Source organism: Acanthopagrus latus, chromosome 5 (genome assembly GCF_904848185.1).
Source record: "Acanthopagrus latus isolate v.2019 chromosome 5, fAcaLat1.1, whole genome shotgun sequence".
Lineage (NCBI taxonomy): Eukaryota > Metazoa > Chordata > Actinopteri > Spariformes > Sparidae > Acanthopagrus > Acanthopagrus latus.
In genome coordinates, this window is record NC_051043.1 from 28,679,579 (window position 1) to 28,704,873 (window position 25,295).

The 25,295-nt window shown below is 44.0% G+C and overlaps 1 long non-coding RNA gene across 1 annotated transcript; it reads left to right on the forward strand.

The window, feature by feature from the left end:
- The first annotated feature begins 15,527 nt into the window (after nt 1-15,527).
- On the forward strand, nt 15,528-18,157 carry LOC119019746. Its single transcript, XR_005075143.1, has 2 exons — nt 15,528-15,650; nt 16,557-18,157. It is a non-coding gene; the product is annotated as an uncharacterized LOC119019746 (long non-coding RNA).
- The last annotated feature ends 7,138 nt before the right edge of the window (nt 18,158-25,295 follow it).

The window sequence follows — 25,295 nt, forward strand, 5'->3', positions numbered from 1 at the left end:
CTTGATTTGTAACATGTCTCAAAAAACAGCCTCTAAATACCGAATACTCATTTGCAAAGCAGCAATTTTATCAGACAAATGTAGTGGAAAGAAGTATAAAGCAACAGAAAATGGTAAAACAGCCTTTAAGTTTTTACTGCTAATGAATATCGGTCCCAGATTTTGTTTAAACTTAACATGAAAAAAATAAAATGACCGTCAAACAGTCTTGGTTGGTTCAAATAAATCCTTAATCTTGAGTCTTTCCTCTGCTGCTCCATGTCTCTCCTGTCCACACCCGCCTTGTCCTCTCATCCCTGATCAGAGCCGCCATAAATCACCTCCGTACTGTCTTCAGCCTTGCTGTCTGTCGGTCTCGGTGTCTGTGTTCAGTCCCAGTCTGGTGTCCACCATCGTTCACTGATCCTGATCGAACTGAGCTTCTTCTACCTGCTGTGCCTCCTGCTGTGATCAGACGTCGTTATCCATGACGTCTTTAACCTTCGTTTTTGCTCTCCACCACTTTCTGTCAGTCAAGTCGTTCCATTTATGAAATCTAAAATGTGTCTGAAAGGGCTTTACACCACTTTTGTTTTCACTCCGTTTTTCATGAGTTGCAGTAAAAGATGTTAAGACGGTGTTTTTTTTTCAGGACCAGTCCAAAGTACATCTGTGCGTTTATAATCATGCTGTTTAATCAACATCTTGAAACGCCACACCTGCCAGTCGGATTGATAATCGTCGCCAGTGAAGAAGTGTTAACTAACACAGACTTTCACACGTTTCTGTGCTAAGTTAAAGAGAAATTAGCTTTTTCTGCATGCACGGAAAAAGTCAAACTGTGAAATGAGAAACAATAGCCCTTTTTAGATAGAAAAGGCGGCACATTTTCTCAATTTTTCCAAAAGCTGCATCTGTGGTAGGTGTAAACAAGTGACGTGAGGTGAAGCTCGAAGTTGGGCTGTGAACAGTGAAAATGAAGTTGTCTTCAAAATAAGAGCTTAACATTGCACCACATTGGAGTTTAGAACTGCGAGCTTAGCAGGGGGCTTTTAATTTGAAAGTAGCGACCGTTAGCAGCGTGCTGCTACAACAACAAGTGGACAGCGAAGACAGCTACAGAGACCGAGGAGACGCTGCAGCTCCTGGATCTCAGCGGCTGTCCAGTTGCTCATCTTGATGTCTGTGAATGAAGTGATGAACTCATTTTTCTTTTCCTGAATCTAACCAAACCTTTCTTGGGTTTGTTGGACCTCTTGACCTCCTGTGGCCAAAACCGCCTCCACATGAATCAACTCACTCCCGGTTTCAGGTACAAGGTCTTTGTTGGGGTCAATACGTCATCAGGCAGCTATATCATGAAATGGCACTTTTGTATGTATGTTTAAAAATGTAAACTGTTCTGATACGGCACACTGACAAATGTTGAAACTGAATATCCAGCAGCTTGCAGCCTTCTCACCAACAACAGTAACTCTAAAATGATGCTGCATTTTTCTTTTTTTTTATTGCTGAAACTCGTACTATTTATGGCAGAAATATCATCATCATCATCATCATCATCATCATCATCATCATCATCATCATCATTGGCGAAGAAAGCAGGTGCTTTGGATTAAGAGCAGCGGGAGTTTCAGACCGTGACGTCCCCGCGCCGTCTTTCGCCCATCGGACCTGACTGGCTGGATCGCCTGGTTAATGTCTCCTGGTAGGAATAGAAAATGGATAAAATGAGACTCAGGCTGGCAAAACAGCGTAAGATCAGAGGCTGTTGCGCCCACAGAGGCCTGTCTTCACCACAACATCTCGGATCAAGCTGCTGACTGACAGGCGGGCCGTGTTCTGAGCTGTTTGGACTGTTTGTAACATCGATGCTCGGCGCTCACTCACAGTCGAAGATGATGGACAGCGTTTCCCAGATGTTGAACGTTTGATACGAACATGCCGACTACATTATCATCACCGTCCTGCTGCTGCTGCTGCTCACATTCACCCTGACGCAGATTTAAGAGATGTACTAGGTGTTTATGTGTATGATGTCTGTGCAGCATGAAGGAGTTTACAACCTTTCATTTTATTCTGCAATCCTGTGTTGTATGACGACAAATAAATGACATGACGTGGTTACTATGCTTTGTTTAGATTGGATACGAAGACAAAGAATTGCAACATGAAGGAAATATTAAAAAGTAGTAAGTCAAAGAGCTGCAGGCGTGTGATTTTTGTGCAGTAACACAGCAGCAGCAGCAGCATCTGTTAAGTTTGCAGAGTATCATGTCCTCAGCTCTTGTTTCTGCAGTCTGAACTTTCCTCCGTGCCCCCGCTGGCATCGCATCAAATCCTGCCAGAGCCTCCAACCGCTGCTCTCTCCGCTGTCCTGCTGCTACTGGAGGAAAAAAAAAAAACCAGCAGACTTTCGCTGCTCCTTTTTAAACAAATTTGTCAAAGGTGAGCAAGCAACATTAAAACCAGAATTGACCCTCTTTGTGCTGAATAGTGAGCAGCTCTGTATAATACTGTGGCCAGTGAGCAGGAGATATTTCATTAAGATGCGCTTTTCTCCTAATACCTGCTGGCAACGTGGTATCACCGGCCTCCCAATTTGCATATAAATGTCATATATTTTATTGGTGTATTGTGAGGAGGATTCATTATGAGCAGTGCAGCACGCAGACTTTAAACATAGTCAGACTCTATTACGGCAGCGCTCTCATCAAAGATGGATCTCTGTTATTAAGACCTCAACCACTCGGAGCACAAACACAGACCTGAATAACAGATTAGAGCGACGCGGTCTCATTGTGCTATAAGACACTTCAAACATTTACTTTGAGTCTCATGTAAACAAAATGCTGCTTGTTCAAAGGATACTGGCGGAAGGAGGAACATGTGCTGAGCTGAGTGTCGCAAGACGCCGAGAATGATCAAAATCTATTCCTCACATCTGCATGGCCTATTTTCTTTTGTTTTGTTTTTAAGAGTTATCTTGTTTGTTGTGCTCCCCGTGTTGCTGATGGTATCAGAAAGCCGTCATGTGTTTCTCTGTCTGTCTTTGTTCAGTTTCAAAGCTAACAAACATGATTTGAGTCTGCAACATACAGAACATGCAGGGTGGAACCCTGGAGATGAATTTCAGTCGTCTTTGTATTAAATAAATAAATAAATAATGGCTTTGTTTTGGCTTCATGTGCCACCAAGCAACTTTAAGCGATGCCACACCTCTGATGCTGTGTCCATTTCCTCTCCATGCATCTTTAAAGGAAGAGCTACATTTGTGCAGGATCCAAGACCGACACCTGTTTGATAGGATGTTGTTTAAAATGTAAAGTTAATTATCCTGTCTTCCTCTTATTTCACTCTGAAAATTTCGCTTGTTTGCTTATTTTGGCAGCCAGAAGCTGAGAGTTCTGTGCATGAAACGTGAGCTAAGCTGTCGTGACTTATATTTTATAGTGTCTAAATATTTTGGCACATTATCACTTTTAACCTCACAAGATAAAGATTGCATGTGTGCAGGTGGGAGCGTGTGCGACCGTCCACTGATCAAACCGAACGTGTCTCTCCAGTTTTGGTTTCTTTGCTCTTGGTGGTCGTTTGCAGACGCGGTCCACAAACAGACGGGAGGCGAGGTGACAGCAGGGTGAAGGGACAGTCGAGGAGAAAGAGCCGTTCCTGCGCACCTCTCCCTGCTGGTTTCACCGAGTGATTGTTGTGGACGCTCTGATTAATAAACGTGAATAAATAATGCTCAGTTTGTAAGAACAGTTTTCGTTTTGTTAACTGCCCCCGGGCGTCGTCCAATGTGCTGCAGGCACTGTGGATTTTCTTTTTTTTTTTTGTGTGTTACTTTTTTTCTGTCCCCCCCTCCCCCCGACCCGCTGGTACAGAACCCCCGTCTGTGTTCCTGGACCTTTTTGTTTTACAAATGAAGCACTGCTTAAAGGCATAATATGCAGGACTGCACCCAAAAAATGATCGATTTCAGCTGCGAGCCGGTAGAAGTGTGTGGCAGAGACGCTGCTCTCCGCCTGTGTTTCCTCATGGCCTCCGTATTTTGACGTGTTGGGGACATTTCTGGGCGTCGACCCTTTTGGCGAGCGGAGTTCCAAACCCGGCTTCCATTGCTGCGTCTGTGATTCAGTCTGCCACAGAAGCTGCAGGTCTGTGTGTTTGTACAGAGCGACACTGCGGAGGTGTGGGTGTGTTTGTGTCAGTCCGGCTCTTCACTCACTCTCTCGCTCGCTGGAATTCATTTGTTATGAAGCTTATTGCTCCACGGTGAACCCGGGGCTTTCTCCTGGGAGTTTAATGAGTCTGACGGTTGAAGTGCTGACTGGATCTCACAGAGTGTTGATGGCGATATTAGTCCCGAAATAAACTGAAATTGACTGTGTTTACTGGCTGATTTCATCCATGAGAACCAGCGTTACTCGCAGCCCTCCCCTCCTTCCACACTGAGCTTTTTCCAGCACTGTGATGCGTTGAACTTTCTTTAAGCTCTCAACCAGCTAAACATGCATTTGAATGACGTGAGAAACAGTTGTCACACCTTTGTTTTATTTTGAGCCCCGTCGGTGAGCGTTCTAGAGCGCTGTCAGTCTCGTCTCGCTGCTCCGAATCAGATGGAGCCAAAACTCCCGGTGACAACTGCGAGTTGTTGTGCTGTTGCGTGCAGATCCTGACGGCGCTGATGAACAGCCACGTGTTTTTTAACTTGAAGGGTAATCTGACGCTCCTCCGGAGACGCGTTTGAGTGCCGTAGATGTTAGAAATTAAAGAGCAGCGCAGGGGAACAGACGTTCAACTCAGTTTATCTCTGCAAGATCCGTGAAGCTGTCACCTGTGTTTCTGCTTCATAGACTCAACTTTACCTTTCCTTAAAATTGTCTTGAAATGGACAAAAAATGAAGGTAAGTATATGTGGCGTCTGGTTAAATATCATCATTTAGAAAACACAATGTGGAACAAATGATTAAATATTTCTCTCTGGTGTTCGGATTCAAAAGAGACGGACGTTAACAAGTCTAAAATATTAAGAGAAAGAGTTTGCACCTCAACTACACGACTTTGTCCTGAAGATGCAACTTGAAACCTGAATTGATTTATTGGCGACAGAAAGCTGTAAAGGAACTGTAAAGACAATCTGGTCTATTGGACTCGACTGGATAACTGAGTTTGGAAAACATACCCGTCCAACCACAGTATTCTGATGTAACGCCAACATGATGATGTGGCGAGGACACAAGCGCTGTCACGACTGAGGCAGGAACAAGAAGCGAGCTGTCGTGAAAGTTTTCATCCACGTGCAAATTCCGACAATCCAAAATACAACGAAATGGCAGGCGAAGGAAAACACTGTGGGCGTGACGATATACCACATTTTGGTAAACAGAGAATGATCCCATTATTACGGCTCCCACAGAGTTCTCATAAGACACAGAGCAACTCTGCCTCCGACTGGTTGGATTTGCTGGTTGTGTTCTCGATGCCTGACTTAAATTGTTAGTTCACCCAGCAGCTCTGGTTAATGTCTGTTGTCGGCGGCGTCTCCGCTGCATCAACACTTCGACCTCTTCGGCCTCTCTCCTGGTCTTCTGCCGCTCCTGTCGGAGTCACTCATCAGATTCTCTGGTAGACTCGGTACGCAAACTGTCTGCTGTCGAGGGACGGAGGGATTGCTAGCGGCTGCTGCACTGTTTTTGCAGTTTTACATAATCCAATCATTGGCTACTTTATGCACATGGTTAGGTCGTGGCCGGCTGCTTTTAATAGCAAAGCAGAAGTAAAAAGTAAAAGCAAATTAAACACGAGAAGCTGATGCTGTGCAGCTCACCAAGCTGTGAGAACATGTAACATACGGCAGCAGCACTGTGCTGACTCTGGGCCTTTTTATGTAAAATGTTATGCTAAAATAATCAATACAGCTCATCTTGTTAAAAAGACGGAAGGCTGTATTCGTTGCAGGCGCAGGCTGACAGCTGAAATTGCAGCCAGCTTCAACACCAGCATGGAGTTAGTTGGAAGATCCACTCATCAAAGTCACCGTGTGTGCTGTGCTGCTGAGCCTGGTGTCGTCTAACTGTCGCCTGATGGGGGGAATGATATTCTGGGGCACAAGCATGGGTCACAGATCAATGCCAGCGCCCGGTGAATCTCCTCTGATGAATCAGCAGCGGCGGCGGCTCTCATAGATGTATTACTTTGCACAGCTTGGGCATCTGTGGCGCTGATGAACGGAGCAGACACACACCAAATGCTCTTTTGGGTCATCGGACACTGGAGGTAAAGGCCAGCCTGGGGGGGCGATAACCTCACTTTCTCCATCACAGACACATATTCAAACATGTCCTGATCCCTCCACCGTGTTTGATGTTCCACATTGGTGCAAATCACACAGGTATCGATAGGTGATTTGTCAAGCTGGCATGTGGGGATTGGTTTTGTATTCCAGGGGGAGCGCTACGTCACCGCCCGGGATCTGAACTCTCACAATGCCACCAAAAAAAAAAAGAAAAAAGGAGGTTGTGCACCTGTCAAAGTGTCAGCACGACTTTCTGAGTTGCTAGTCAGGTGTCACCGAAGCCAAGGAAATTCACTGTGGAGGGAAAAATATGGCAGAGGAGGGTTTGTAGTTGAACCCGGTGACAGAGTTACTCTGCAGATTGATGCCCCCGAGTTTCTCTGCATAGTTTTCAAAGTAAGCAAATTACAAATTCCTGTATTTGGTCCTCGGAGGACGACTGCACCACCTGACAAGTTCTGTTATTTGACTTGTTCCCTGTCTGCTGCAGTGTAATGTACTGTTCAAACTGTCGGCTGAGACAAAACAAATAATTAGTGTGCTAAGAGTTGCCGGGCATATCTTCTAACTTTGGCAAGAGCAAGCTAACTGTTGCCCTCAGTGAGATATACAGCCTTATTAAAATGCATGAGAGTGGTATCTGTCTCTTCTGAGTCTCAGCAAGAGAGAATTTAACTGTAAAATATTGAACTATTCATCTAATAATGATAATAAAACGCCTGGCAGGAACAGAGAATTACTCTCTATATATACCAGCTAACTTAAAGCTCCACTAATCAATGTTTTTCTTTAAACGCTGGATAAACTGGCGGCACTGAGAGGTGTCGCTCACATCATCCAACCCTCCAATTTCCCTCAGCTAGTTGGAGACTTTTAGTCTCTTTTAGCTATTTTTTTTTTTTTTTTAAACCTCAGCAGACAGCTGACATGAAACCACCGCTGTGAGGCAGCAACATAACTTAGCAATGACTCCTTTTTCATTAATAAGCAGTGTACAGTTACTAGTAATGCTTCTATACTTATTTTAGGGATCCGTTTGTTTCCTGTCTTACGAGCAGTTGGATTTAATATTAGAAATCTATCGTGAGATATAAATGCAGCCGGGTCAACCTGTGACGTTGTTTTGGATAAACGATCAGCCCTGTTAGCGCTAACTGGCAGACAGCTGCTGGAACTGACGAGCTCACAAATGCAAAAACAGCCAGCGCGAGCAGGAGAGTCACAACGAGATCTGATTGACAAGATGATGGTGGAAGTCCTGTCGCCACTGAACATATTGCATTTCCTGCGACCAGCCAACTCCAAAGTAAAAGTTTTGCCAGTTACATGCATTTAATGTGAAGCTGCAGCAGGAGGAAATGTTCAGCAGTAAGTTAACGCAGCGCTCCACAGAGAGTTTTATTGTATAAAGCCTGGTGATAAAGTGCGACACTGAACCCGTCACCACAAACAGCACAGAGCTCGTGTTTTCCTACCACAGCAAACTGAATGCTGCGCCCTCAAAACACACAAAAGACGGCTGACAGTGAAAACATGCGATTCAGCGGCGAGTGAGCTGTGTGTTTGTCCTGGAGTGAGATATAAAATGGAGCGTTTGAAGAGAGCACACTCAAACTTTGACTCCTCCAGTGGGCTGCGACGCTCGCTATCATGAAAGTAACACTTTTCTATTATTCACCTGGACGCTGGGTTGACTGGTTGCAGAAACAGTTAACTGCAAAAGCTAACTGAAGCTCGTGATTGTCGCTGCGCTGTAGATTATCGGGTCCCTCTTGTGGTTTAAGTGCCATATGCTGTGATGACTGAATCTGTTACCCGGGCTTCATCCGACGTGCACGCGTCCAATAGGGAATTTAAATTGAATAAGATGAATCAGAGAAAAACTTCACAGGTTACTAGAAATTATATATGGTGGTATTTCTTGGCAGGAAGCCTTCACTGTGCTCACCTAGAGCGCAGAGCGTTTCAAAGACTTCCTCTTCGAGCAACGTTAACCCCGATCAGATACATCTGGCTTCAATTGAAACATCCACTTGTTCTTTTTGCATGTCATATATGCACTGAGACATAAAATGGCTTTGAGATAAAAAATCCTTTTCAAAATCTATATCCATCACTGTCTGGCTCGCCCTCTTTTATCACACAGCGCTCAGGGCGATGGTAACACTGTACTTGAATTTCACAGACTCAGATTCCTCATTGATCTCTCACAAGCCCACAAGCTCGATAGAACCGCAGAGACTGGGGATGTTGTGAGCGCTGCAACAGCTTTTCTAATGATGATGATGGTGATGGTGATGATGATGGCAGCATTATTGTTATTGTTATTATTCTTATGGTGGTGGAAGCGCAGGAGGAGCTTTAATGCTTTTAAAAGCTGCGTTATTCGAGCGTTCAGAGGTGATTTAGATCGGATGCCATCTGATTGTGGCTGAGCAGAGTTCAGGAGCGAGTCACAGCTGAGTCGAACACCTGCCGGCTGAGTTGTATTTTCATGTTCTGTGTTGATGTTAAGCGCTGGATTCTGTCTCTTTCTCGCAGACAGCTGGTTATAAAGATGGTGCGATGTCACGGTGAGACACTCAGAGATTTGGCGTGTTTTTCAATAAATCATACGGGTGGAACGTGACGTGCTTTTGTCCTGAACCTTCACGATGGAGATGCAGTCAAACCACAAATACGTCCGACTGTCACGCTGTGGTGAGAGTTTAAAAGTATCGTCTCTGTCTGGACTCGGAGGTGCTGGTGGAGTTGTGACCGAGTTTGGACTACGTTTCCCAGCTGGATGACTGAGTCTCTGTTTCTGTCAGAAGCTGGAAATATTCCCATTATTTTGTATTTGTGCTTATTTACTTTAAAGAAAGTTTCTGAACAACTCACGTTAGCAGTTGCTTGTTGTTCTGCTAGCCGAGAAGTATCGTTCTCCGTATGTGACGTAACCTGGAGGACAGTTAAGGTGGAACGCTCCTAAAGCTTAGTTCCATATAAATGCAGGATAATTTGTTGTTTTGTCGTTAGTGAAAAACAATATTGACCTTGAAGTTGAAAAAGGAGCCAGAAGACAGCAGCATCCTCCAGGTTACGTCACATTCTGAGATCGATATTTCTCAACTAGCGGAACAAGCTACTGCTAACATGAGTTGTTCAAAAACTTTAGTAACTCTGTGTACACAAACAATGTTGTCAGTGCTGGTGTTCATGTGTAGAGACCCTGGTGATGCTACCAGCACAGTTTCATGTTGTGTCGAGACTTCTTACTGTTTTAAAAATAGAGATTTTGAGGCTATCATAAAAGTGCCCGTAGCACTCCCACTGAAAATGAAAATGAAAATGCGGTAAATCTTAAAAGTGCCTCTTTCATCGTAATCATGCTTTTAAACGACAGTCTGACTCTTTTGCAAACGTCCATTAAACAACAAATGCAGAAGAGGAAGAACACACGATGAATCAAGACACAGCAGACGGCTCTTTACGAGACTTGACACTGGAAGGTCGGTGATGTTGCAGAGAGACGAGTCAACACATGCAGCTTCTGTCTGTTACAGCGCTGCCTGCTTGTTAGGTGGGAGAGGGGATACAGAGGAGAGATAACGCCGTCACGGCAGATTTTTGTATTTCAAATCATCCCAGCAAATAGTGTGCACTCCAGTGCAAAGTCAGTGAGCAGCAACCTCGGGGTGATTTTTAACAGCGACTTGACTTTTGAAGAGCAAGTAAAGAGGCAGGAGTGGAGTTCAGCTCGCTGCTGTCGAGAAGCAAATCAAAAATCGGGTTGTTATATATATATTTTTTTTTTTCTCGTCTGCCACTTCAGCCTCAGTCAACCACTTTTAAAATATGTCGCTCCCAGCAGACGCAGTGCACATTTTGGACTGAAGTGTGGTGAATACATCTGCATTTAACATCTCTGCAGTGGTGAGCAGATATTTGATTCGTCGTGATCTTTCTCTGCCATCATGTGTCCTCACGGTGTTTCTGAACGTGCCTGATTTACCACCGATCAAGACCCTGCTCTTCACAAAATGGCTTGATGAACCTGGTCTGTTACCAAGATAATACAGTGAATATACAGTAGAGAGAATGAATACAGGTCACTCAACAATATCCAGGGTTATGTAAGAGGTGATGCTGAGGGAGAGCAAAGGAAGTGGGCCACATAAATCAAAGATAAAGATGAGGATAAAGGGTCGAGGGTTCATATTTTTGTTGGTGAGTCCACCTCGGGGTTCATAAAGAGACGGACTGTGCCTTTGACCCCCCAAAAACAACAGCCTCCAGACCAGGTATAGAGCTTTTTACCTGTTTCTTCATTCTATCCTTTCATTTTGAGAGCATGATTTAATGATATCTTAGTAAATAATCCCAAAATGTGTGGTTAAAGTATTAAGGTAAGAGTACGTTTAGCCCCTCCGACTGATCAATTTTTATATATGAGACTTAATTCTGAGGGGTCGTAAGATGAGTAAGAGGAGAGGAAAAGAAAAAAAAACAAAGTTCTGATCTTTTTCTTAGTTTTTGGACTTCTCGGTGAGATACTGGATCATTTAAACATTCAGTGAAATGAAACCACGTGAGAAGTTTAGAGAGTTAAAAAACACTTCAGTGCACAACGAGTGGCATTTTAAAACACTGGCACATTATCTGTTGTGTTGAATCTTATATTTTTTTAAAAGTGATGAGGAACTAAAAGCTGTCACGTAAATAAAGTGGAGGAGAAAGTACATTATTTCTCTCTGAACTGTACTGGAGTGGAAGCCTAAAGCAGCATAAAAAATGTGACTTTAAATTGTACCTTTGTACACTTCTTGAGTGGATGAAGCCTCCTGGTTAGTTTCCACCACCTACAAATCTAAACACAAACACCGACCTCCACTGACGATGCAGGAACGAGGAAAACTAACGACTCCGGCGCTCCTGGTGATGGTTACAGCAGCAAACAGACTGAGTGAAGGCAGCATTCGTTCTTGTGCAAAGAAACTTTGCTCTCCTAAAAAAACACTTAATTAATTGTTTAGCTCCTCTCTGCTCAGATTGTACCAGTAATGTCACATTGCTGAGCACACTTATTTGTTCGAGAGTATAAAACAAACATAATGCCTGAGCTTTAACTTGCACGAGCCTCATTAACAAGCCTGAGCGTCCACATGGTTGCAGGGCCGATCTGAGTTATTCTGCAATCATTCACATAACAGGTTTTAGTGTTACGGTCATGCTCTCATCCGAGTTTTTAAGAAATGACAGCTCTAGTTATCTGAAATGGGTTCTTCCTGGCGAATGTTCCAGCTTTTAAGAACTGAAACACGCAGTCCAAATGGAGTCAAATCACCAAACAGCAGGCAAACCTAATAAAAAAAAATAAAATAATCCAACTGTTCAGTCATTTTTTTTTTTTTTTCTGTTTGGCGTGTTAAGGAAGCCACCGTCTGATACTGGAGCTCTAATTCTGTTTTACACTCTTGCTGCAGATGAGTTGTCAAAAATTGTGAGAGCACAGATTTCACAGGTTCTGACCCACTGAGAGGCAGATTTCAGAAAACTCAAGTGAGCTTTTGAGCAATAAAAAAAAAAAAAAATAAATCCGTCCAGGAGGCAGATGCAACATATAATTTGGTTTTTCTCTTTTCCTCTTCTTGTGATTTTCTGCAAATCTTAAAAAAAAAAAGCCAAAACATCCAGATTTCTCTGTGGACAGTCAGATGAATCTGTCCGTCTCAGACTCATGCACTCCTCCTCTCCTGCTGTCCTTTAAACATCCTTGTGGTCCGTCTTGACGTTTTCCACAGGTAACCGGAGCGTCTTTGGAGAGCCTTCCCCTCTGTTAATCCACCACCTCATTACTAATGCACAACTAAACCTCAAACACGAGCCTGAGTGCTTTATAGCAGCTGCTTAATTTGTCTGCACATCACACTCCATCCCATCCATTTGCCGCGCGATGACAGATACTCCCTCGTTATTTTGCATTGATTGCTGTTGTAGCAACTCAAACAGTCGCTCCACTTTGCCTTTACCCCTGCGCTCAATATAACGCTGCTGCCACGCCATTCACATTTAATTAACCCGCTCACCCTTAGACGTAAATCAATATGGAGATCAGGAAATCCAGCAGCATTTGGCCGAGGCGTACAAAAAAAAAAAAAAAAAAAAAATCATTCTCCAAACGATGTGAGTTTACAGATGGTTATGCAGATCAGGTAGTTTTTGGAGAAGAAATCTTGATTCAGAAGAGAAAATTCTGCCTTTTTTTAAATTTTCATTCCTAAACAAACTAAATAAATGAACAAATGTTTTCAGAAATGTTCTCTAGCTTCAAAAACTGTTCTCAGACTTTTTTTTTTCCCTCCCTCTCTGAGAACGGCTTGTTTATACAGTTATGGAGAAGATAAATAATTCTGAGTTTGTTATTGTTGTTGCTCATTAATACAATTCAGAGTAAAAAACTACTACTACGTAATGCCCCTTTAAGACTGAACAGCAGACACTCGCCTGACATTACCACGGCTGGTTTCACCGCTGTTTGTTCGCTTGCAAACAGGAAGCTGTCAGAAAGTGTTGCTTGTGGCTGACTGACTGCGACGGGGTCCAACAGAAAACACAATTATTAATAGTGTGAATTAATTGTGTCACAGCCTGGCATTTAGGCCACGACAGCCCTCAGCACCGACGCAACGGTTTAACTAAAAGTCATTTATTGTAGCAGCACATTTACAAGATGTGGAGGGAGAGGTGGAGTCAGAAGTGATCGGTGGGCACGAGGGGGGAGATGATGTGTGGAGGGCGAGGAACAAAGGAGGAGTGACCGAGAAGGAGAAGGGAGGGAGGATCAATACATCAATCAGTCTATCAATGTATAGGGAGGGAGATGGAGGCTAATAGGGGGGAGAAGCTGTGGGAGAACTGGGGGGGAGGAGGGGAAACAGCAGCCACAGCAGTAACAACATCTTAATTATTGAGAAATTAATATTAATGAGACTAAAAGTATAAAACCAAGACAGCAGGAGCTCTGTGACGTCTGGAGTTCAGTGACATGTTGGACACGATCAGCGTCGAGACAAACATCTTCTTCTTCTTCTTCTTCTTCTTCTTCTTCTTCTTCTGCCTTTTTTATTTCATCGCGCGCTGACGTAGCTGTGAAGTTCTGAGAGGAAGGAACCACCAGTTCTGGCTTCTTGAGGACAGTCTGAGTCTCGCTGCCTCGTTCAGACGTCTGCTCAAATCATTTATAGCCAGAAACACACATAGATTTTTATTTATTATTTTTTTTTTCCATCTGCAGGCGCTTCAGAGACGTAACGAGCATCCGTCTGATAAACTGAAAGCAAGTAGGTGCACTTAATCTCATGTCCAGCTCCGTCGCCGCCATGTCAATGCAACCCTCTCTGTGTAGTTTCCAATTTGCAATCTGACATTTGTAGGGACGGCTGAAAGCTGAACTCAGTATAAAAAAGCCAGCAGACACATGAAACTTCTGCTCCGACGACTGATGCAGAATCACAGCGGGTGATGAGAAGCTTGACTGATTTTCACAGTGGTGGTTATATTTAACGAGGCCTTGCGGAGGTGACTGTTTGGGTGTTTGAAAAGACACAGTTCTGATGCGAATGAGAGACACTATTATCACCGAGTCTGACAGCGCCGACGCAAAACTGTTGAATTACACTTCTTAGATGCAAATCGTACAGTAGGGCTGTTTTTGGGAAACGAACTGATGCGCAGGGATGGAACGGTGCACGGAGCGACAGGGAAGGAAGTCGGCGACAACAGTTTAACCCAAACATGACCAGAGCTGCGCGGATCAAAAGCAGGGCGCAAGATATTTGATCATAAATTTTATTTTCAATCTTACGATTCAGTGAAACATGTTCGCCTCAACAGATTTTGCTTCACTCCAGAACATTTCAATATTAGAAAAAAAAAAAAACAGACTGATCACACAAATGTCCGTCGACTACCTCAAACAGTTTTACTTTACTTAAAGGAATAATCAGCTTCAGTGATTTAGCATTTTAATTTCATAATGTTACAGGACTCAGAGGAGAGACTTTAAAAAATGGTCAAAATTGGAGGCAACAGAGCCCAAAAAAAAAAAAAGTCCTTCGAAAGGGTTTAATCTAAATCTAAACCCCCCATAATGCAACTTGAGTAGTGTCTTTCATTTCGCTGCAACCTGGGAGGAAATTTCTGGTGCCCTGGTTTTTAAAATTGAAAGCTGGTTGGGCATGAACTTCCTCCTGTTTGAATAGTCAGCAAGGCTCCATGAAATATCTGCCTCTTTGGTAAAAAGAGGACGGTACAAGCCTCTGCTCGTGAAAATGTGCTATGAGGAGTTCAACGATGAAGCTTTCAGTCACAGGCGTTGACATTTGATTCCGTTGGGTGCCTCGTTGTTACCCGACGTGTGCTCCGCTGTTTTGCTTCGTCCTTTCAGAAGCAGAGCGTCATGCCGGCCCGGGTGTTGCTGACTTGCTCGTGCAGCAGTAGCTTGTAAGGAGCTTCATCCACATTTTGAAAAGCATGTATTTGTATGGAGGTGTTGGCTCGACGGCGCCCTCTCTCAACATTACTGGTTAATGAGAGACGACGAGGTGAGACGTCGAGTGAAGCACGGTGTACAAATAATGTGTATTAATAAGTGTATCCCTTCTTTACACTCACTGGAAATGTTAATTTAACAGCCTAATGCTCAATCTGAGGTAGCTAGTTAGCCGTGCTGTCGGTGAGCTGAGATTGAGATTTTAATTTCTCCTTGTTTTTTTGTGTTTCTACCGTGGATGAGTAGTGATATGTGGTTAAACTGTTTTGTTATTTTTGTACAAAGAGGCTCAAAACGACCACAAAGAGACGGATAAAACAACAGAAAAGAGGAATTGATACAGGAATCCCCAGATAAACGACAGACACGTTTCTGTACCGTCTGACTGACAGGTGATCTGGGGAGCCCGTGCCGATGTACCACCACATCACAGACTTTAGCACAAATGTAAAATGACAACACAGATTTGGGGGATGATCTTTAAGCAGAGCAGCAGTACAGCTCAGAGAAAGTGGCCCACTTTCCACTGAGCTGTGCGTGGTGTTATTGAGAAGCCCTTGTATCCAGCTCCCAAACACCACCGCAGCGCGAGAACAATACGTGAAATTAAGCCCATCCGTCTTCCGGGGTTGTAAAAATTATAACCCGAGAAATGCATCAACTCAAAGTCTGTAAGATGATGGAGCTCTATTCTCCAATTTTTTTTTTTTTTTTGCAAGGATATAGTCAAATCTGGATGTTATTAGAATTGGAGATTACTCGCCTGTGACTCGACTCCGGCAGCTACGTGGGATCATTGCCGCTGTGATGGAGCACATGAATATGTCAGCGTGACAGGTGACCCGCACACAACAGCTCTGCACACAATCAAGGGTAGAGGTAATTCATTCTGGGCATAATTCACTCCAGGTTGCTTTTAATGGGCTCCATACTCCAGATTAAATTGACTACACAGTTACAGCTTTTAATTCTTTCTCTTTTTGTGTGTGTGCGTCGTCTCTTGGATAGAGGGACACGGCTTCCATGTGACTTAGGCTGACTGAATGTAGATAAATTGCCATGGAGGAGGAAAAAAAAAAAAGTGTGTGCAACCCTCCTCCCAAAGGCTGTTGATAAAGGATCTATCCTTCCTGCTTCCCCCAGCAGCTGCCAGGGAAATGAGACATTGAGAGAGGCTGGGGAATTTCACATTTTGTCATGTTCATTGTTTGGGCCCAGGCATATTTTCCCCGCGTGCAAGTTAATGGTAATGGCACATTCGCTGACAAGATAACAAGGGAGCTGCTGTTTAAAGATGAAAAATGAGTTTGTTTTCTTTATTTTTTTTTCATCTTCTTGATATAATTAATGTTGATATAATCTGAGAGTTTTCTTTTTTCTTCCTGTTTTTGCTTCAGTTTATGCCACTTTCCAGAAATAGCCTATTGTCTAATTAAAGCAAAGGTTGTTTTTTTTAAAGGAAGGACAATTATAACAAGTTTAAAACACAACTTTGGCATATTATCACCTTACTTAGTTGCTAATTTGCCAACGAGGTTCTCGTTTACACATCCAGCAGACTCAGGTGTGGATTTTGGGTTTCCATCTAGCACATTTCACACCACATTTCTTTGCAAACATGTTTTTAATTTCCTCTGCTCACAAGTACCTGAAAGGTAAAACAGTGGAATCAGTGCTGCTGTTGTGAGTGACAGTGTGGGAAAAGTGTGTGTTTGTCCTGATTTGCTTAACTTTCTCTGTTAGATCTGCAATCTGCACCTGTGCCCATCCAGCTTCGGTTATGACAGCACAGGATGTGATCTGAGAAAAGGCCGTCCACAGCAGGAGAGGTGTGGAGTTTGTTGAACCTGAGCCTCCTGCTGCTCAGGTGCCTCGAGAACCGTCACCTGAACCTCCCGCTGCTCTCGCTGCACCTCCGGACATCTGTATCGCTGGAGAGGTCAGACCTCGACGTGGGCAGGCTGTGAAACCTCGATTCTTTTCTCCGTCCTCATTTGTTTGTTTCTTCACGTCGCTCAGAGTAGACATGATGACAGATAAGTAGGATCAGACTAAGAGAAGGAAACAGGGAGAGGCTGATACTGGCAGCTCTGGAGTGATGTTGCATGATCCAGCCTGGTGCAGAGGCCACAGTGAGCAGCGTGATGATCTGGCTCTTAAACGAACACCGCCACATGTTGCAGCTGGAAAAAGGGTTGGAAATGATCAACTCTGCTGTATGGAAGACCAACAACAATAACCTACAACAGGCTAAAAGCGTTTAGCGGGAATTACTCGTCGTGCCTTTCATCTTATTCCACGACGGCGTGGATCGAAGAGGGTGTAGGAAGGACGGGGATAAATATTCTCCAGCCTCTGTCACGTATCAAACACGAGGAGGATGTAAACACAAAGAGAAGAGTCGACAGAAAAGGAATTCCTTATGCTACGGAGAGTCTTTCTCTTTGAGGCTCCATCAAAAGAGAGACACGCTCGTTCGCTGTTGCATTTCTGATGTGCTTCACTTTTATTTGGCTCTTGATGTGTGTCTGAGGCAGAGAGGTGAGAATCTCCCCACGTTGGAGGAACACACTCTGAAACTCATGGCTGCTTTCACGGACGTTAATTAAACTTCGCTTCTTGACTAAAATGTCCGGTTTCTCTGGAGACCTCCGCTCTGTGGCTCCGGGAGAAGACGTGAGCCAAAGTTCACCGCTGCAGCCAAAAGGACGCCACGTGCTGACTGTGCAAGATCAAGAAGTTCAGTTTCTGAGGCTTAAAGGGCCAAAATCTGTCTGCTGAAGTCACTCATCTGTTTAACAGGTAATCAGCAGAGGAAGTATTTAAATACTTCACACGTGAATGCACCAATACTCCAATATAACAACAGTATGAATGATATAGACGAATGTATGAATGCCTCTTGTTAGTGTTACTGTATTTTTGAATGACTGGATTAATGCAGGAGCGAAATTTTAATGTTCCGTCTTCTATCATTTGTAAGCTTGCTGCAGATTTAGCGTGGAAGATATTGATCTGCAGATCTATAGTAACTGAACCTGTATGATTAATACAGTGAAGTAAAACGTGTCAAGTTGGATAAAGTGCTGAAATATCGAAAGAAAAGCGCTGGTATCTTTTTTTCTGGTGATCCATTCTTGAGGTCCAATCAATTTGTTTTATCTCTCTTCTGTTTATAACTTATTATCTGGTGGGGAAAAAAAAAAAAAAGTTTTTGCCAGGATAATCTTTATAATTCCAAGAAAAACCTTACAAAGAAATCATAAAAATGTTTCCATCGCGATGTGTTTTTCTTTCACTTGGTTCCAGACAAAAGAATAAATTCTCAGACATTCTCAAGAAAAGTGGTTTCACAGATGAAATTTCTTTTCTTCCACTTGGATTAAACCTCTGATGAGGTACAATCCATAATAATATAAACCAAAACGTTCTTGCGTAGATGCAGAAAACCTGTGTGAACCCATAAATCAATACAAATAATAATATAAATACACGTCAGAGAAGATGTTTCATCTGCCGTTTTCATCTTTGTGTAATAAACGTCACAGTTTACCTTTCTGCCTCTTTGGAATCTTATTGTAAAGGTTGAATGCATCTGAAGACTGCACATGAAGGGAAACAACTACTGAATAGAAAATACATTTTTAAATAAAATGTCTAAGTGTCTTTAGTTGTTACCATAGAGACGTCCCTCTCATGTCCCTCCTGTTCGAGCGCTGAATCTCGCCGCTTCAGCCATCATTGTTGCTTTTAAACGGCGTCCTCAGGTGCGATGTTGGTGCTAAAGAAACATCCAAGAACATTGTCCTTCACATCTCTGAGGGCTGCGGCGCGGCGGCTGATTGCCGCCTTGAGGATCACAAGCCCGAACCATTCTAATGCCGCCATTACTCAAATGAAAGCGTGCTCCTCCACTAAATACATGCATCAAAACTGTTAGAAATGGGAGCAATTATTCTAAAGAGCCATTTAAGCTATCCAGGGGGGACTTTCCTTAAACACATTTTATGGCGGCATCGACGTGATGAAGCATATCTGTGAGATATTAGTGTATTAGAGGAGCCGACTGGACGGCTACAGCTGCGAGATTGCTCCGAGATGAGCCCTTCATGCTTGACAATTGGATGGCGTGTTTGCAAAAAAGAGCCCGAGCGCTCCTGCCCTCGGAACAAATACAAAACCATTCAGAACGTCTTATCTGTGTGTTCGCAGGCCAAAGTGTGGCTGCAGAACAATACCGTCTCTGCTCAAGGTCAGGCTCAAATACACAACGATATCTCAAATTGTAATCCGTAACGTCAACAGGTTGAAGCAGCAGCACGGTTCAGGGTGGAGAGATCACATGGATGTTTGAAAAAAAAGGGCGTAAATGCATGTGCGAGCGCTACTCACTTAAAACGGCGCTCGTATAGTAAATGTAATTTATTTTTCCCCCCTCGCGCTCCCCTGGAGAACGCGGCCAGGAATACAGTTCACCTCTCAGCGGCGGATGCGGCTGAGATCAATGGAGACACAGAGGTCAGAAAACAACAGCGGCGAGGTGTGACAGGTGTCTCTGCAGCCGTCGGGTCACGTGGAGCCCGCCAACGCAACGCAAACACCGCTGCTCATTAGAACGACAGATTGCTGCCATCCAGCACGTCTTTACCCAAAGCAGCTTTATTTCCTCTCGGCGCTGCGGGCTCATTCATGATGTCTACATTCTGTCATGTTGAGATTAAAAAAAACAAAAAAAAACCCCCACACAAGACGATGAGGCTTTCGGGATTAACCTGCCTGAAGGGGATTAAGCTGCTACATCTGTATTATTTGATACAATAAACCACTTCTTTTTAATTCTCCATTGAGGTTTAATGGTTAATACCAGCTGAACAGCGTGTTGAAAAGGTATTTTCTAGAGAGAAATGAGTCATAGGGGTCTGGACACAATTCTGCAGACCTTGTTAACTAAAAAATACATTTCCAACCTGCAAAAATATGAATAACGTTTCAGGAGGACTTTGGCTAATAGAAAGTAGTTCTGAGGATTAGTGTGTTGTACGTTTGTGCTTTTCAGTGATGGCAGGTGCTGTTATTCCAAAAACCTCAGCTTTTGTTGTGGCTAGCTGCTAGACTAAGTAATTATTACTTCTGGTGTTTGAACTGATACCTGAGTCTGTTTACCTATATGATGATATAAGAGCTTCACACATCCTCTAAGATTGTGTTGCAACCACATGTTTTCCAAATCTGTGGTGTAAATCAGAGGAGACAAATAGACTTTATATGAATATATTCCCCATTAATCTGATTCAGCCAGTTATCTAAAATGTTGATGAAACTTGTCCCACTTCCCCAAAAGTTGTTCTTTTTTTAATGCATTTAGAAACTGACTCGACGTGCTAATAGGAGCACCTGAATGCACAATGAGCTCTCCGTTGTGCTGGATGAGGGAACAAAGCCCGTCTGGCCTTCAGGTCCTCTGAAGGACCCACCTTCAGGAGCCACGTCCCCCCTCTGAGAATCCAGGCCCCTGAATTGGGACACAGCTGTTGTCTCTCCTCACCGTGTGCTACATACCAAAAAAAAAGAAAAAAAAAGTGAATGCATCTTTTCTGGTCGCCAACAGTTTAGTTCAGCTAAAGACCAGCTGAAGTTGGATGTATAATTAGACGACTTTCAAACGATAGCGGACGATTCTGAGGTAATTCTGAGATATTCTTCACCAGTCTGCTTTCCTGTGCTTCTTCTCCCTCACTAGCTCTTCCATCTTTCCAGTGTTTTTCCAGCTTACCAGCCCCCACCCCATGAAAAGCTACATAGAAATGCATTTATATCGTACGAGGCGAAGGTAAGGCTTGTTTCTTTGTGGCGTGATGGTTTGTGGCTGAGAAACATGATGATGAGCACTGTGGTTATCGTGTCCACAGAAGCAAGCGGCTCCTCTGTGTGTTTCTGTTCTGCTGGTGCTGTTACCTTCACTTGTTCCCCTCGAGCTCTGAGAAAACTCTCCCAGCACCAAATCACACCAAAGACTTTCAAAACAAAGTTACTCCACAACTTGATTGGGAAGATAATCTATCTTGTGACGACGATGAGAAGATCCAGTGTGAAGCCTGTTCTGTCAGCATCCCTCAGAACAGATTTTACTTCTCCTGCAGGACCTCAGACATGCACTGAAGCTCTGCCAGGCCCGTTTGAAGTTCAAGGAACAGCGAGCGGTGCTGACTGGATGACTTTTTTTTTTTTTTTCCCTGCACAGTCATCAGACCTCAACAACACCGAGCAGCTCCGGCAACATGAGGAAAAAGCAGAACCTTAAAGCATTTGGTATTAAAGTAATCATCACTTAATCATATGAATGAACTACATAAACATAAATTACACAATAATTGAGGTATCCTGCTGATGCTCCATCCTTGATATGTTTCCTGGGTTAGCTAAGCAGCATGCTGAGCCGAAACAAGGCAGCACAATGCAGAAAAAGCCCCTGGGTGCGTAAGACCAAGGCCGCTGCTACCATCCAGTATTTCTGCTCTGGCAGCCATGTTGGGGCTCTGACTGCAGCTGTTGAGGCAGATAGTCATGTAGCGTTAATTTCCGAGGACGTGCACAGCTGACCCTGCAAAACGGGAGAATACGTGATGCAGCCGCGCACGTACAGATGTGCAGACGATGTGACAGCAGGCGGATTATCTGGATCTGAACATTCAAGACAGAGTCGACGGCCGCGCCACAACTTTTGGGCCACGAGTTTGTGGTTTCTGATATTATTAGCTGACTTTGGGTCATTTTTCTTCAGGTGCAAAGACCGTCTGAGTTCTCCAGTTTGTCGAATGCTGATGCTTTGGGTTTGCATGTTGAGTCGGCCGCTGGTTGATCTGTTGAATGCAGTTACTCAGTGCGGTGAACTCAACCACAGTCATCCTAGCTGACTTGCTCGGATTGTTATTTAGTTCCTTCTGTATTTATTTGTCCTTGACTTGTGTGCTCCTACTGTGGTGAGTTATTTGTCTGTTTTAAGTGTGTTTATCGTTAATATTCCCGACGTTGTAAAACAAAAACTGTGTTGTTCTTAAAGGTCGCTTCATTTATTCAGTCGTGAAAATGAAGCGTCTGTTTACTCAGTGTTTTAAATCATCTTTCTCTTCCGATTAAAATATCCTCCGCAAAACTACTTGATGCACCTTTTAATAAAAACCCATAATGCATTGGTGATGTTGGTGTTCATCAGGGTGCAGGTTGAACCTTTCCCACTAGATCACACTTGCTTGTTGGTATTCCCGCCGTGCCTCCGCGGACTGTCGCACCGCTGTCACATCACATTCACCCCTTCAAGCCTGCGACTCGGCTCAGAATGAGTTTCCGTACACCTGTAAGTCCCCTAAGTCCCACATGTGTACAAGTATTATTGGAAGACAGGATGACTTTTAAAACAAATTGTCACCTAATCTGTCTCGGTAAGGGCAGTGCTTGATAGGTGAACTTGGAACTCTGAGGGAGATAGCTTTCTTGAAATGTCAGCCGTGATGAAAAAAAGAAAAAAAACACACACAGTGGCGCCTGGATGAAGGAAATGTGCTCCGTGTTCCCGAAGGGTGAGATGGATGCAGAGTCTACCGCTGCTACAAATTAAATGGAGTAACTCCGTCACGGCTGTGTATCCTGTGAGATTCACGCTCAGCAGAGATCTTTAGAAACTCAAGTTTTATTGTTGTGTGCGTTTACGTCCCGATCTAATATATACTTTTTAAATAATTTAAGAAAAACACATCGTTTCTACCGTGTCCTCATTTTCACAGCAAACACAGATGTTATTTGATTTAAGATTGTGTGTGTGTGTGTGTGTGTGTGTGTGTGTGTGTGTGTGTGTTTAGGACGTACCGCATGGCGAGGCAGACAGTCATAAATGTACAGTAAGAGGGAAACTGATAGCACGCTGGCACGCGGCCTCACTCGGGGATCTTTAGAGGAGCTAGCTGGTAATCTACTTCAAAGTGGCTTCCACCGGGCAGGGAGACATGCAGAGTTAAAAGCAGGAACAAATCCCCCTGTCCAAATGTGCACCTCTGTTCCTCCCCGTGACTGACAGTTGTTTCAGTGAAATACTGGGCTCCAGGCGCTGCCAGAAGGAATAAAACCTCCACTGATTCTGATCCAATTTGTGGGAGCCAGGTTACAGACTTGTGCATTCATTGAAAAAGACAAGAGTTTTGGAATTGACATTCTGCAAGGTGCTCTTGGAGAGTGCAGATGGGCAGTGTTGCATTTTGGGGAGGGGGGAGGGAATCGATGGTGTTTTCTGGCACGGCACACCGACACACACACACACACACACACACACTCGTCAGTCAACAGCTCTCCTTGCCCGGCTGATGGTGGACCATGTGCCGAAGATGAAACCCGGCACTCTAATCCAACAGTCCCCTGTAAAGCCACTGCCCTCCTGCAGGCTCTGCTTCACATGTCAGCCGCCACCACGTGCTTCTGTAATTGGGATGGACGAGAGCTCCGGGTGCTGGTGGTGGAGGTGGTGGTGGAGCTGGTGGTGCTTTGTGCTGCTCTCCAGGGGGAAAAGTATCTGCTGTTTCCACAGCCAACAAGAGCGGAGTGATGTAATTCAGGTTCCCTTTCCTTAATCGTTTTACAGCGTATGTCTCCTATGAGTCCCCTCCTGACTGCAGTCAGTGCAACCATGATGCAACGAACACATGAGAGCCTCTTGTGCCGCACACAGGAAGCCTCGCTGTGTACAGATACAGGTGTATAATGAGAAACATTGTGCTCTGAGAGCCGCACTCATGAAATGTGCATTATCATATAGGGTTCCTATTAAGCTCTGAACACAAGGGAGCAAATGTATAGAACTCTTGAGTGTATTCAGTTGTAGAAATCTGTGTGCACGCAGTCTTTTCAGATCAACAGATTTATGAGACCTACGACTGTTTACGTGCATCTTCTCCTCATACATCATCCTGAAATTGTGCGCCACGTGCACGAGCCGTCTGACCATCGCCACAAAAAACTCCAATTTACTTGATTTGTGTGTAAAGGGATAGAATTTAGTTAAGTTTAGAGGAGAAATGCTGGAAACAGAGAAGAGGAAGCTTCATTTCACTGACTGACGCTGTGAGCTTGGAGGCACGGAGGAGCTATCGGTGCCAAGAAGTGCATCTCATGCGTGGGGCCGGGGTGCATCGTGGGCCAGAAAATCAGTTCGGTCCTTAAAAAAAACCGTCTCTTGCCTAAACTGCACATTGTAAATGTAGCGGAGCCAAAGCAGCTGTTCATCATGTGGCTACATCCCCCAGACAGAGCTGATAATGAGTCACACAAAGGTATTCTTACTTGGAAATATTTATATAAAGATCATGGATTTATTTGTGTATTCACATAAAGATCATAATCATTATATCATCATAACGCACTCAGACAAACATATCAACAGATGCACAACTCGGGTATCGCTGTCTAAACATAGTGACATTTTGTTTGAGCTATAATCCTAAAACGATTAAAACGAAAGCTCTAAATAAAATGTCACCCAAATTTTCCCACATTCTCACCCTCTGTGAGGTTTTATACATTTGGAAACGTGCGTATAATGTTTATGTAAGTGCATTTCTTCAGTGTGGACACATGGTTTGTGCATTTGGCCCCTGGTGAGCAGCAGTTCATCTTGCACTGCTGTTTTTTTTTTTTCCTGTACCAAATGGCTTATATCGTTCGTTCTACTGCGGCAGGCCCACAAGGCAACGCTTCCCCCAGCTAATAAGCAGTCTTGTGCTGAGTAATCACAGCCACGTACCTCCAGTGCATCTGAAAGTGCAGTTTAAACTTCTTGAAAGTCCACGAAAATCATCACGCTTGACTAAAAAATGCCACCTTCGAGGTGTCACTTATTTCTTTCTGGAATGCCGTCCTGTCGTGCTTAATTATAGTAATAGAAAAACTGACGAGGCTCTTCTCCCGAGGCTGCATGACGGCACACCTCGCAGGAAAAGAGTCATGCTTAAGAGATTAAATGTGATTTCTGGAGGACTCTGTGGGGTTTGTGGGACACGAGGAGCAGTTTGAGTCTGGCAGAGGTCACTCATGAGTCAGACCGGACTCGTAACGAGGTATCTTCAAGATCACGGTCTGTTAGAAGAGGCGGGTGTGGATTTAAAGACCCTGCGGGAGAATATGTTAATATTAAATGGTTTCTTCTCCTCATGTGCGCATACTGTAATTTTCTTCTCGCTCACATTTTCAAACTTTATAAGTGACCGTTTGCTTGAAGCTGTGGTGGGTCAGATCGGAGGGAAACCAGCAGGTAGAGACTAAAAGTATCCCAGTTCTCGCCTGCGGGCTTCCTTCCCTCCTCGGTCATGCTAACGTTAGCAGGTTACATTAGAGCAGATAATTTTGATTTTGAAAAGGTGATTAGAAGCTGACAGACGTGTCATGCTAAGATAGGATTGGCCTCTTTGAGGTCTGGCCTTCTTTAAAGGAGCATTGTGT